The sequence below is a fragment of the Asterias amurensis genome, chromosome 14, assembly GCF_032118995.1.
Source record: "Asterias amurensis chromosome 14, ASM3211899v1".
Classification (NCBI taxonomy): Eukaryota; Metazoa; Echinodermata; class Asteroidea; order Forcipulatida; family Asteriidae; genus Asterias; species Asterias amurensis.
The window spans coordinates 14,229,466-14,243,536 of NC_092661.1; positions in this window are offsets into that span (position 1 = coordinate 14,229,466).

The following is a 14,071-nucleotide window of genomic DNA, read 5'->3' on the forward strand; positions in this document are numbered from 1 at the left end:
TTGTGTCCTTGATTCTTTTTGCGATGCTGCGCCAGGTTTCCGCGAAGTACACTTTACCGCAATCACAGGGAATGCGGTAAACGCCTGCTTTGTCTTGAGTGTCTCGCTTGTCCTTGTGTGTGTGGAGTGATGCTTGAATCTTGTTTGGTGCTGTGTGGAAGATCTTGACTTGAGCTTGACTGAAGATACTTTGAAACTTGTGAGAAGTGTGGCCGATATATGGGAGGGTGATTGCAGCCTTGAACTCTGGTTGTTCATCTGTTGTGAGACTTGGCTTGGGCTGGCTAAGATTGAATGTCTTGTAGTCGTTAAGTTGAAGTGAAGTCTTGATGTGGTGTAGTTCCTGCTTCAAGCTGCCTTTGTCACAGGTGTTGAAGGCCCAGCAAACCAAGGTGTTGCAGACAGCAGACTTGAAGCGAGGATGATGGAATGATGAGTTGTGAAGGTATCTATCGGGGTGTGTTGGGTTGCAATGTACCGTTTGGGCTATAGTGCCATCAGCTTGTCTTGTTACTTGGACGTCTAGGACGGAGATAGTGTTGTTTTGTTCTTGTTCCATGGTGAATTGGATGTGTGGATGTTGACTGTTCAGGTGATGGAAGAACTCTTGGAGTGCTGTCTTGTCGTAAGGCCTAACCACAAAGGTGTCGTTAATGTAGCGGAGCCAGAAGTTAGGGCAAAGATTGACCTTCTCGATGCTGTCAAGTTCAAACTCCTCCATGAACAAATCCGCCAGGACCGGGGATAGAGGATATCTCATGGCGGCCCCAGAGGTTTGTTCATAGAATTTGTCTCACCACCTGAAGCTGGAAGCGTAGACGCTGGTGATGAGGAGGTCGTGGACTTGTTCTGGAGTGAGGCTTGTGCGGTCTGTCAGTGTAGGTTCGGCTTGAAGGCTTTGGTTGGCGATGTTGCATGCTTCTTCGATTGGTATGTTGGTAAACAGTGACACGACATCAAAACTGACAAGGATATCAGTTGGACGGAGATGTATGTGCTTGATGATGTCGACTAACTTGCTTGTGTTGTTGATGTGATGTTCAGTGAGGCCAACTAGTCGATGGAGGTTCTTTGTGAGGTGTGTTGCAATGTTGTAAGAAGGTGAACCCTGGGAAGCCACGATGGGGCGGAGAGGACCATCTGGCTTGTGGATCTTGGGTTGGCAGAAGAAACGTGGGCAGGTGAATGCGGATGGTTTGAGGTGACGGTACGTGGTGTTGTCTATGACTTGCGCTTGATAGAGAGTACAGAGTTTGGTGGTGAGTGTGCGTTCAATGACTGGGCTGGGGTTCCTTGGCAGGCATTGGTAGGTATTAGTTGACAGGATTTCATTTACTTTGTGGTCATAATCCGTTGTAGACATGACCATAGTGGCATTACCCTTGTCCGCTGACATGATGTGGATGGACTTGTCTTTGTGCAGGGCTCAGATATCAGCATTTTCTCGCCTGCTTGTGTAGGGTCTTGGTAACTTGGCGTTTGAAGTCTTTGCAGAATTTGGATGCGGACATGGTTGGCGACTGTCTTGTCCAGATGTTTGAGTGCAGGTTCAGTGGACTGATTGATGTCTTTGACTTGAATCATGCGAGGTGTGCTGGCGCCCACACAGTGCACGATTCCAGTCAAAGATATTATTCAGTCTACCGAACCTGCACTCAAACATCTAGACAAGACATTCGTCAACCATATCCGCATCCAGATTCTTCAAACTCTTCAAACACCAAGTTACCAAGACCCAACACAAGCAAGCAAGAACACGCCACTATCCGAGCCCTGAACAAAGACAAGTCTATCCACATCATGTCAACGAACATTGGTAATGCCACCGTGTTCATGTGCACAACAGATTCTGACCACAAGGTAACCGACATCCTGTCAACTGATACCTACCAACGCCTGCCAAGTAACTCCTGTTCAGTCATCGAATGCACCCCCACTGCTAAATTCTGCACTCTCTATCAAGCGCAGGTCATAGACAACACCATGTACCGTCACCTCAAGCCATCCGCATCCGCCTAATCACGTTTTTTTGGCCAACCTTAAGAGCCACAAGCCAGATGTTCCTCTCCGTCCCATCGTGGCGTCCCGGGGTCACCCACCTACAATACTGCAAGACACCCCACCAAGACCCTTCATCCACTAGTTGGCCTCACTGAACATAACATTAACAACTCAAGCAAGTTCGTCGACATTATCAAATACATACATCTCCGTCCAACTGAGATCCTTGTCAGTTTTGACATCATGTCACTATTCACCAACATACCAACTGAAGAAGCATGCAACATCGCCGAACAATGCCTTCAAGCCTAACCTACACTGACAGACCGCACAAGACTCACTCCAGAACAAGTCCACGACCTCCTTATCACCTGCTTCTCCGCTTTTAGATTCAGGTGGCGAGACAAATTCTACGAACAAACCTCTGGGGCCACCATGGGATCTCCTCTATCCCCAGTCCTGATGGATTTGTTCATGGAGGAGTTTTAACTTGACGGTATCAAGAACGCCAATCTTCGCCCCAACCTCAGGTTCCGCTACATTGACGACACCTTTGTGGTTTTGGCCCAGCGGCAAGACAGCACTCCAAAAGTTCTTCCATCAACTGAACAGTCAATATCTACGTATCCGATTCAACATGGAACAAGAACAAAACAATGCTATCTCCTTCCTAGGTGCCGAAGTAACAAGACAAGCTGATGGCACTCTAGCCCACACGGTACATCACAAGCCAACGCACACCAACAGATACGTTCACAACTCATTATTCCACCATCCTCGCTTCAAGTCTGCTGTCTCCAACACCTTGGTCCGTTGGACCTTGGACACCTGTGACAAGGGCAGCTTGAAGCAGGAACTACAACACATCAAGACATCACGTCAACTTAATGGCTACAAAACTTTCAACCTCAGCGAGCCCAAGCCAAGTCTCACACCAGATGAACTACCAGAGTTCAAGGCTGCAATCTCCCTCCCAAACATTGGCCTATCTTCTCACAAGCTTCAACGTATCTTCATTCAAGCTCAAGTCAAGACCTTCCATACAGCATCAAACAAGATTCAAGCATCACTCCACACACACAAGGACAAGCAAGACACTCGAGACAAAGCCAGCGTTTACCACATTCCCTGCGATTACTGTGAAGTATACATCGTGGAACCAGGGCGCAATATCTCAACAAGAATCAAGGAACACAAAGCACATGGCACACTGGAACACCTTAACAATTCAGCCATCATCAAATATTCACACGAACACGACAGCATCATCAAGTGGAATCAAGCCAAAACTCATAGCTCATGTACAGTCCTGTCACCAATGCAGAGTCGGGGAGGCCATCGATATACAAGCACGCCATACAGTACCAGAAGACATCGGTTTCTTCATTAACGACATCTGGTCACACATCCTCAAGCCAACCCTTCCAGCAGCAGCTCACCACAAGAATGTCACACTCCAATGCACACACATCCAACCAGCAATCAACTCACATGCATTACCGGCCAAGAACAGCTTTGATCCATCCCACCCAAATGCTCATCCATCCAGCACTTCTAAAGTTCGACCATCGCCTGTAGTCCAACATTCTCCTGAAGACGAGCAGAATATACTGTTAGAAACATCGAGACCAAACCTGCTCTTTCCAGAGCCAATACTCACCTTAAGAGGTTTACACATGGTTGTCCCCGTAAATTCTTATTTCTCCACACCATGCAAAGCTTCAAACAATACATATCCAAGATGGGATTAAAGCGCAACAAACCTAGGTAGAATAGCTAGAGAATTATCTCTTTTACTCAAAACTCTATTTCGAGATGCATTTTTCTCATTGTCTGTAGTTTTTCTTTAATTTTTTTACGGCGACGGTGATCCATCTGCCTATTGGAGACCAATGGAAACTGCACCATTCCAGTTGCGGCCATGAAGACATCAATGGGAGCTGTGTATCTTTGAGGAAAACGACAGGAAAAGGTAAGTTTATTTTAAGGGACCGTAAGTTGTTGAGATTTATCCTGAAATCAAGATTATGTCTAGATTTAAAAGGGGCTTCATGCTAAAATTTAGCTTTTAAAATCACCAGTTTTCTAATTGCTAGAGTCCTCATGAAAAAAATCTAAACCTCGCAGCATGAATATTGTTCTATGGTGAAAAGTATTTAATGAGAATAGTGATTTTGTAATAACTTGATTACCATATATTTCAGGAGTCTGCAGTTCTGCAGGGGATGTGGTGTGCTACCTGCCGATGACCAAAAGCCATGATGCAACAGTGCCTGACTATGCGGACAGCATCCCAGCTGTCATTTAAGTGCACCAAACATAGGTAGATAGCTAGAGAATGATCTCTTTAATCTCTAAACTCTGTTGGGGAAGTGCATTTTTCTAATAGTTTGTATTTGTCGTTTATTTTTTACGGCGACGGTGAACTGGTTAAATGTTTAACCATCTGCCATGGGAGTCCAGTGGAAACTGCACATGCCGGCCATGAAGTAATCATTGGGACCTTTGCACGCTGTGAGCAAAATGACAAGACAGGGTAAACTTATTTTTAGTTTGATTGTTGGCAAACTTTGTGATTTTGACTGGAGCATAACTGTTTCCCTCTTCTGGATTAGTGATGTGAAAAAAATAACATTGTATTACATAAATGTGCCAAATACAACCTTGCAACATGAACTATAATTGTTCTACAGTAAAAAGTATTTGGTGAAAATAATTATACTGAAATGTCTTAATTGACATATATTTCAGGAGTCTGCAGATCTGCTTGGGATACCTGCTGATAACAAGCGCCAACATGAAAACAGCCGAGAGGATGCCTGCCTATGCGGACAACATCCCAGTTGTCATTGAAGTGCACCAAACATAGGTAGATAGCTAGAGAATGATCTCTTTAATCTCGAAACTTCATTTCGCAGTGCATTTCATTTGCTTGGATCCTTTTTGTTCTTAAGCAGCTCTATGAAATTTGGTCCTGATGATCCAAGTCTTGACATGGTTTGTACTGATGCGAGTACATTGTAATTTTCTTGTAGATGATTGTGACGACTGCGTGTCAACATGGACCATGAAGATGTGACGTCACAGTACAGAAAGATACATCATGGCTTGAGGAGATAGACTTATTCCTCAGCTACTCACCAGGGTCCTAAGTGGAATTTGAAGGTATGATCTGTTTTAGTGAAGATGAAAGTTTAGAAATCCATACAAGTGCAGACAATAGACATTTCTTAGGTTTCATTATTCAAACATAGTCCCATATACCTTAATAATAATAATAATAAACAGTTCTTAAATAGCGCAAATTACAAAATATAGTCTGTAAGGGCTTCTATGATTGAAAAGATGGGTTTTAAGTTTAGATTTAAATGTTCGTAGCGTGGCACAGTCTATGATAATTTTGGGAAGAGAGTTCCAAAGTCTTGGAGAAGCATATTTGAAGGAGCGATGACCATTGACCTTGTCTGAAAAATGTATGTTAAAGCGTGCGCCAGGAGGGTCACTGAGTGAGGGATATGCATACTTAATAAAAAGCAATTCTTGATATAGTATACACACATCTTTGACCTTTAAATCCAAATCTCGCTCTAATTAGTTTTTTCTTTCTTTTTTTATCATATTTAATACAGGATTAACACGTTCGAACATCTTCAAGTTGGACGCGTGAAGATGCTGTGCCACCTTATGCAACACCAATAAAACACTTGCTTCACCACCTCATCTAAGGCATCATGACAACAGATGAACATTGTCAACAGAATGAACCCAAAGAACACAAACGAGACGAAGAGGCAGACCAAGTTGGCGTTAGATGGATGACATCAGAGAATTTGGAAGCGTCACTTCGATGCGACAAGCGCAAGAACGATCAAGGTGGAATGGTGATGAAGAGGCCTTACTTCTGCAGTATGTAGCGACATTATCTAGATAGATATTTTGCCACTTACACAAAAATATTTACTCTGTACAAAGTCAAGACAACATAAGGTTATTTGTAAAAGTAAACTCACTACCAATAAAAAGTAAACAAGTGTGTTAAGGACTGTATATAAGTGGTGATTTATGTAATGAACTTTTGTATTGTAATAATGAATTAAATATAAATTGTAACTTTTATTTTGTGTCACTCTGTAATTCAATTAGTTATTATTCTAATTATTTACATGGTATCTGTTCTGGGGTACCCTTACATGGTGGCCACCATGTTTTTTACTGGTTACTATATGAAGACATGTAAATATTGTGACACACTTGGGGTTTAAAACTCCTTTTAAAGTTTGTTGTGTCAAAGGTCATGACCTTGTGTGTGTGTTTGAGTACTCATTAACCAGGTTTATTATTACAAAGGTCTAGACATTGTTCATGGTATTTATTAAGGATAATCAGTCCAGTTTTTGAGTACTCTTAACGATGTTAATCAATTTTGTTAAGGACTGTATATAAGTGGCGATTTATGTAATGAAGTTTTGTATTGTAATAATGAATTAAATATAAATTGTAACTTTTGTTTTGTGTCACTCTGTAATTCAATTATTTATTATTCTAATTATTAACATGGTATTTCTTCTGGGGTACCCTCACATGGTGGCCACCATGTTTTTTTACTGGTTACTATATGAAGACATGTAAATATTGTGACACACTTGGGGTTTAGAACTCTTTTTAAAGTTTGTTATGTCAAAGGTCATGACCTTGTGTGTGTTTGAGTACTCATTAACCAGGTTTATTATTACAAAGGTCTAGACATTGTTCATGGTATTTATTAAGGATAATCAGTCCAGTTTTTGAGTACTCTTAACGACGTTAAACAAGTGTGTTAAGGACTGTATATAAGTGGTGATTTATGTAATGAAGTTTTGTATTGTAATAATGAATTAATTAAAAATTGTAACTTTTATTTTGTGTAACTCTGTAATTCAATTATTTGTTATTCTAATTGATAACATGGTATCTGTTCTGGGGTACCCTCACATGGTGGCCACCATGTTTTTTACTGGTTACTATAAGAAGACATGTAAATATTGTGACACACTTGGGGTTTAAAACTCTTTTTAAAGTTTGTTATGTCAAAGGTCATGACCTTGTGTGTGTTTGAGTACTCATTAACCAGGTTTATTATTACAAAGGTCTAGACATTGTTCATGGTATTTGTTAGGGATAATCAGTTTAGTTTTTGAGTACTCTTAACGACGTTAAACAAGTGTGTTAAGGACTGTATATAAGTGGCGATTTATGTAACGAACTTTTGTATTGTAATAATGAATTAAATATAAATTGTAACTTTTGTTTTGTGTCACTCTGTAATTCAATTATTTATTATTCTAATTATTAACATGGTATCTCTTCTGGGGTACCCTCACATGGTGGCCACCATGTTTTTTTACTGGTTACTATATGAAGACATGTAAATATTGTGACACACTTGGGGTTTAGAACTCTTTTTAAAGTTTGTTATGTCAAAGGTCATGACCTTGTGTGTGTTTGAGTACTCATTAACCAGGTTTATTATTACAAAGGTCTAGACATTGTTCATGGTATTTATTAAGGATAATCAGTCCAGTTTTTGAGTACTCTTAACGTCGTTAAACAAGTGTGTTAAGGACTGTATATAAGTGGTGATTTATGTAATGAAGTTTTGTATTGTAATAATGAATTAATTAAAAATTGTAACTTTTATTTTGTGTAACTCTGTAATTCAATTATTTATTATTCTAATTGTTTACATGGTATCTGTTCTGGGGTACCCTCACATGGTGGCCACCATGTTTTTTACTGGTTACTATAAGAAGACATGTAAATATTGTGACACACTTGGGGTTTAAAACTCTTTTTAAAGTTTGTTATGTCAAAGGTCATGACCTTGTGTGTGTTTGAGTACTCATTAACCAGGTTTATTATTACAAAGGTCTAGACATTGTTCATGGTATTTGTTAGGGATAATCAGTTTAGTTTTTGAGTACTTTTAACGACGTTAAACAAGTGTGTTAAGGACTGTATATAAGTGGTGATTTATGTAATGAACTTTTGTATTGTAATAATGAATTAAATATAAATTGTAACTTTTGTTTTGTGTCACTCTGTAATTCAATTATTTATGATTTAATTATTAACATGGTATCTCTTCTGGGGTACCCTCACATGGTGGCCACCATGTTTTTTTACTGGTTACTATATGAAGACATCTAAATATTGTGACACACTTGGGGTTTAGAACTCTTTTTAAAGTTTGTTATGTCAAAGGTCATGACCTTTGTGTTTGAGTACTCATTAACCAGGTTTATTATTACAAAGGTCTAGACATTGTTCATGGTATTTATTAAGGATAATCAGTCCAGTTTTCGAGTACTCTTAACGACGTTAAAAAAAGTGTGTTAAGGACTGTATATAAGTGGTGATTTATGTAATGAAGTTTTGTATCGTAGTAATTAATTAATAATAAATTTTAACCTTTTATTTTGTGTCACTCTGTAATTCAATTATTTATTATTCTAATTATTAACATGGTATCTGTTCTGGGGTACCCTCACATGGTGGCCACCATGTTTTTTACTGGTTACTATAGGAAGACATGTAAATATTGTGACACACTTGGGTTTATAGTAACTCTTTTTCAAAGGTCATGACCTTGTGTGTGTTTGAGTACTCATTAACCAGGTTTATTATTACAAAGGTCTAGACATTTTCCACGGTATTTATTAAGGGTATGCAGTCCAATTTTGGAGTACTCTTAACGATGTTATTTGATTACAAGGTTATGACATTGTTTATGGTGTTTATATACGGTTTCGAGTACTCATTAACGAGGTTTTGTAATTACAAAGGTCATGCCATTTTCTAGGGTTTTTATTAAGGGTGTTTAATTCAGGGAATGACCGGGTTGGTGGCTGGCGCTGTAAGGTTGACATTGTTTGCAGTGTTAATTTAGGGTGTTTGAGTACTCATTAACGATGTATTATGATCTCTTTTAACTGTTAATTGTGGGGTGGGAGATGACAACCTTCACGTGGTCCACCCTGTTGTTAACTAATTGTCATCAAACAATAGAGCTTTATAACCATGTTTATATTATAGCTCTATGCACCAAACCAATTTTTTAATGACAATGTCATGACATTTTCTTTGGTGTTTATTTAGAGAGTTTGAGTACTCTTTAAGGTTGACATTGGTTGTAGTGTTAATTTAGTGTGTTTCAGTACTCATTAACGATGTATTAAGATCTCTTTTAACTGTTAATTGTGGGGTGGGAGATGACAACCTTCACGTGGTCCACCCTGTTGTTAACTAATTGTCATCAAACAATAGAGCTTTATAACCATGTTTAGCTCTATGCAGCAAAAACAAAATTTTAATTACAAGGTCATGACATTTTCCTTGGTGTTTATCTAGGGGGTTTGAGTACTCATTAACGATGTAGATTTTGTGGGGTGGGAGGTGACAACCTTCACGTGGTCCTTCCTGTTGTTAACTAATTGTCATCAAACATTAGAGCTATGAATATACAAGTTTAAAGCTCTATGCATCAAACCATACCCTTTTCATGAAATGCCCGTAGCAGATTTGAACAAATGTGTGGAAATGTTGTTTGTTCTTTTATGCAAATCACTTGTTTATTTTGTAAGATGTTACGGGAAACAGTCAGGGTCACGGCAAACGTGCGGCGTGCGCCGTGCGCCGTCTCCGTTTTTAAGTAAGTTCATTTTGGGGAAGATGTATGCTGTTTAGTGTAGCCCGTTCGTATGTACGCAAAAGAAACAAAACAAAGCGCCCGCCTAGCGCGTTAGCGCTGCTGGAATAGAATGCGCGTATGTCATGTAACCCTGACGTCATAATCAATTCCATAAAAAAAAATTACGAAATTGTAACATTTTGCCCATTTTTTTGACACCGAAAAAATATGTTTCCCGCAGTAAAAATGTAAAAAGCTAACAACGGCAAAATTCTTCAAGATACTAAAAAATATGCATTAAAATCTCTAACGTAATGGGAAGCAGTCAGGGTCACGGCAAACGTGAAGGGTTCATCAAAAAGGAGTGATATTCATAACACACTTTGCGACGGTTTTTCTTTAAAATGTGCATACGGTTAAACAAATTTGACAACCCTTCATTTAGCAAAACATCTCAAGATAATCCTCCTTCATTTTAAGTGTTGTTCAAATATTTCCCACCAAGCGGAGCGTTTTACTGACGTGCATATGAACACTCGGATTTTCTCATGAATTCTCAAAGGGTCTGGGAGTGCCTATTCTGATCACGATTTTGCAAAGAAACGCTGCGCGTCAGCTTCATTATCTCGTAGTTGTGCACTGACTGAGCCAAAAGGGAATTAATGACTTGATGAACTTTTAAGAATGTTCATGATCAGTCCATGCATCAAACAGTTCATGACATGTTCATCACAGCAGTTCATGAACCAAGTTCATGAACTGATCCATTCCAATAATGGACAAGTTAAAAAGGTTTTGTGTGTTTTCATAAAAGTCAATTTATAAGCTTTCTTTGCAGTTAATGAACTCTAATGAATAATCATAACTCAACTGTGTATTAACTTAACTCCCTGTTTACAAATTGGTATACATTTTTCTTCTAACTTTAATTATTTCCAGTTTCTGTATGTCAGTGATAGTAGTGATCATTAGTATCATAATTACCAAGCACTTTACTCTGACAATTTTTTTTTCTGCCCTTAGGTGTACAGTAATTAGTTTTAAAAATTTCAATTTATTTGCCAGGTTAACATTACGCATTTATAAAATAAAGACATTGATCATGTGAAACAAGAAACAACTGTGTGATGTAGAATGATCATTGTAAAGTAATAGAAAACACCCTGCCCTGTAAAACACTCTGCATTGTTTTTTTGTCAAATGAAAATGTGCCTGTGTGAATTATGTTTAATTTTGTTCACCTAAAAGAACTCGGGCAAAATCCGAGTCGGTTTCCCTTGATTTTGAAACTTGGCACGGTGACAGTTTTATTAAAGAGATAGTTACACAGTAAGTAGTAGTGTTTGTTTTGAAGAACATCGTTGGTTATCAACTCTTATTCTAGAAATTAAAACGTCACTTTGTATACAATGAAGTAGTCAACATTGGAAGAATTTTCCCTGACGGAATACAATATAGAAAGCGTTACGATAACGCCTCTTATAGTATTCCATTTTGGGGGGTCAAGCGTTTGAACCAAAAAGTGAACGATATCAAATTGCATTGTAGGGCCTACCAACTGCTGTTACTACTCCTTACCGCACTTATAAAGTTTTATAGCCTACATATTCCAGAGTTGAATACTGTCCAAATGGAAAGAACTTAGTCAAAATAAGAAGAATAATTCCTTTAGACACACAATCTGAGATAATAACCGCGGTGATGCTTCTTACATTCATTTTTTTGGTACATGGGGTACATGGGTATAGCCAGTTTCTCTTATCGGCTAAGCTATACTTTTCTGTGCTTATAGCAAGTTTTTGTGCTTACCGGCATAATGAAATTAGGCCTAATACATTCCAGTCTATTTCCTGGCAGGCAATACATTTCACTGCTCATGATGAACAATTTTGTATAATAACGACCAAATATAAGGCTTGATTTCTAAATGTTGGTCAATTGTTTTCTTGTCTGTCTCGTCTCATGCAGTGTTTTTTCTTACAAGCTATTGCTTACCAAAACGGCCCGTTCTCTGTTTGCTTATTTATGTTTACTCTTACGTAAAGAATTGTTTTGATTTACTCCGTAATACACGTAACTTTTGTTATTCTTTTATGAGAGTATGGAAATAAAATAATGAGATCAACTCTACCGTGCACAAAAGTGTCAAGCCGTAATGACATGTAATTTCACCATGCCATTGGCAGCAACACATGATTCGTACACACACGCGCGTTGCTGGCAACATTGATGGGACCAACCGTTTTGTAATAGGGGTGTTCAGGGATATATTCAACTATGTGTACGTGATCTACTGTACAGCGGGCGCCGCGGTTCTAATAATTTAATACCCCATACCATACCTAAAGGATTGGAAACAAAACCATCATTTTCTGAATATATATCACTTGAACATTTATTAATAACAAATTGATCAAACATCATGAGAATCAAATGAAACTTTTAGTTGAATGAGAGTTTAAAAATATTTGTATAACACATAGAGCAAGGTTCTTGTAACATTTTACAATAACAAATATTATTTTGAAAGAACTATTAAAAATTATTTTTTACATTGTAACCAGTCACAGGCTTAAGACGGCTGTACAATAAACTTCTGCATAAACAATTAAACAAATGCCATAGTATTGGCTTTTGAAGAAATCAAGATAATGAGTAAACATTGACTAGGCTATTCGTTAACTTAATTATTATATTAACTTAATAATTAATCACAACTGTGACAACAAGGGATCCGTTCGAAGTATTGACAAAATGTGTGTATTCAATTTATCCCCCCCCCCCCCACTAAATTTTGTATTTAAGTGTTCTTTAAGGTTATCACGAAAGCCAGAGTGAACACACACACCCGTACCCCGCGTACACAATGAATCCCCACACAAGGAATGAACTGGTCCAGCGACCCACGCGAACCTACAGCAAATCGTGGCGGGCTAACAACAATTTATGCGGTTTTTAAACGGCTATTTTCTCATGTTCTCTTCAACAAATCAAAACTTTATTGACACAGATTGAGCTACAGTGCATTGTCTTTATAGTGGCACCTTTATTGTGTGAAAATTCAAGAGAAAAGGGAGTCAAAACTTACGTGTAGTTAAGCGTCGATTTACGTCGTTCATTGTCTGTCGGAACCGTCTCATATTATGTTCGCGCACAACTAACTACTGACGAATCATAAGCACCGTTTCAAGTTCTATCGGCAAATAGACAGGGGGTGAATATGGACCAATAGCATTAAGCTTTACATAGCCATTTTAGCTGGTGTTTTACCCCCTATGTTGCTTGTTGAACGAAGACTTTGCACTGCGGATTATTGGAGTTAGCGTGTTTTGAGATTGCGGCGAGCCACAAAATGTTGGGTTTTGACAGCGTTCCTTGATCCACACAACTTCTGAGAAGATTGTGTTTCAATCAAACAAAATGACAGAGGATCATTGTTTAAACAAACTGAAATTTCCACAGACAAAAGTTAAATATTTGTGTGTAAGTTCCTGTGGTGATTTAAACGTTAGCTTGACGGGAAGAATTCTTGAATTGAAATTGAATTGAATTGAATTGAATGGTTCAGTGAAACTTCTGGTTCTCAGACCCAAAAATCTCCGACTAGGCTCTGTCGAATTTAGGGTCCGGTGTCACCCAAAATCACGTAACCAAAAAGGAGGAATTCCTCCTCTTTCGAAGTTATCCGAAATGTTCCGAAAGTGTTGTCGTCAACATTCGGACACTATCGTTGATGTTCGTTACGGACTCGTAATGTCAGTCCTGTCGGCCGTAGATCCAGAAGTTTTTATGCCAGTTATTGCCAATGCAGGCGTTGTGACCAAATAAAGCGTTTGCAAAGCGATGCGATGCGACAAGTTCATTTGAACTTCAAAATATATAAACCTGGGAAATCGCTCCGGGATCTGGTAAGTTTTTGTTGTTTTCTTCAAAAATCTTTTTTCAAAGGTGTTTTAAATTGAGTGTTCATTAGACATTGATTGAGGATTACGTTTCATAATTTTTAAAAGTGGTAAAAACTGGGGCAAAATCTGGTGACTAGCTGTCGAAATTGTATGTGTTGAACCAGATTGTCATTAATTGACGATCAATAATCTCGTAAACCTAGCCCTCCGGCCTTGCGGCCGTTTGGAGGAGGGTTATATCGCAACTAGTATAGTAGTACGTGCAGACATGGTTTCCCTGGAGATGACCCCCGACCCTGACAAGTTGCGTCATGCTCTATTTTTAACCGTGTATGGGTGATACCTGGGGCCTTTCTCAAACCACGGCTTGGGCTCCGGCTCAGGCTTAGGCTCCGCGCGCTGTGTACTCAGCTCGGCCTTTAACATGCATTTTCAGCGCGTATTGCTGATTGTACCAGCACGCGGAGCCTGAGCCGGAGCCTAAGCCGAGGTTTGAGAA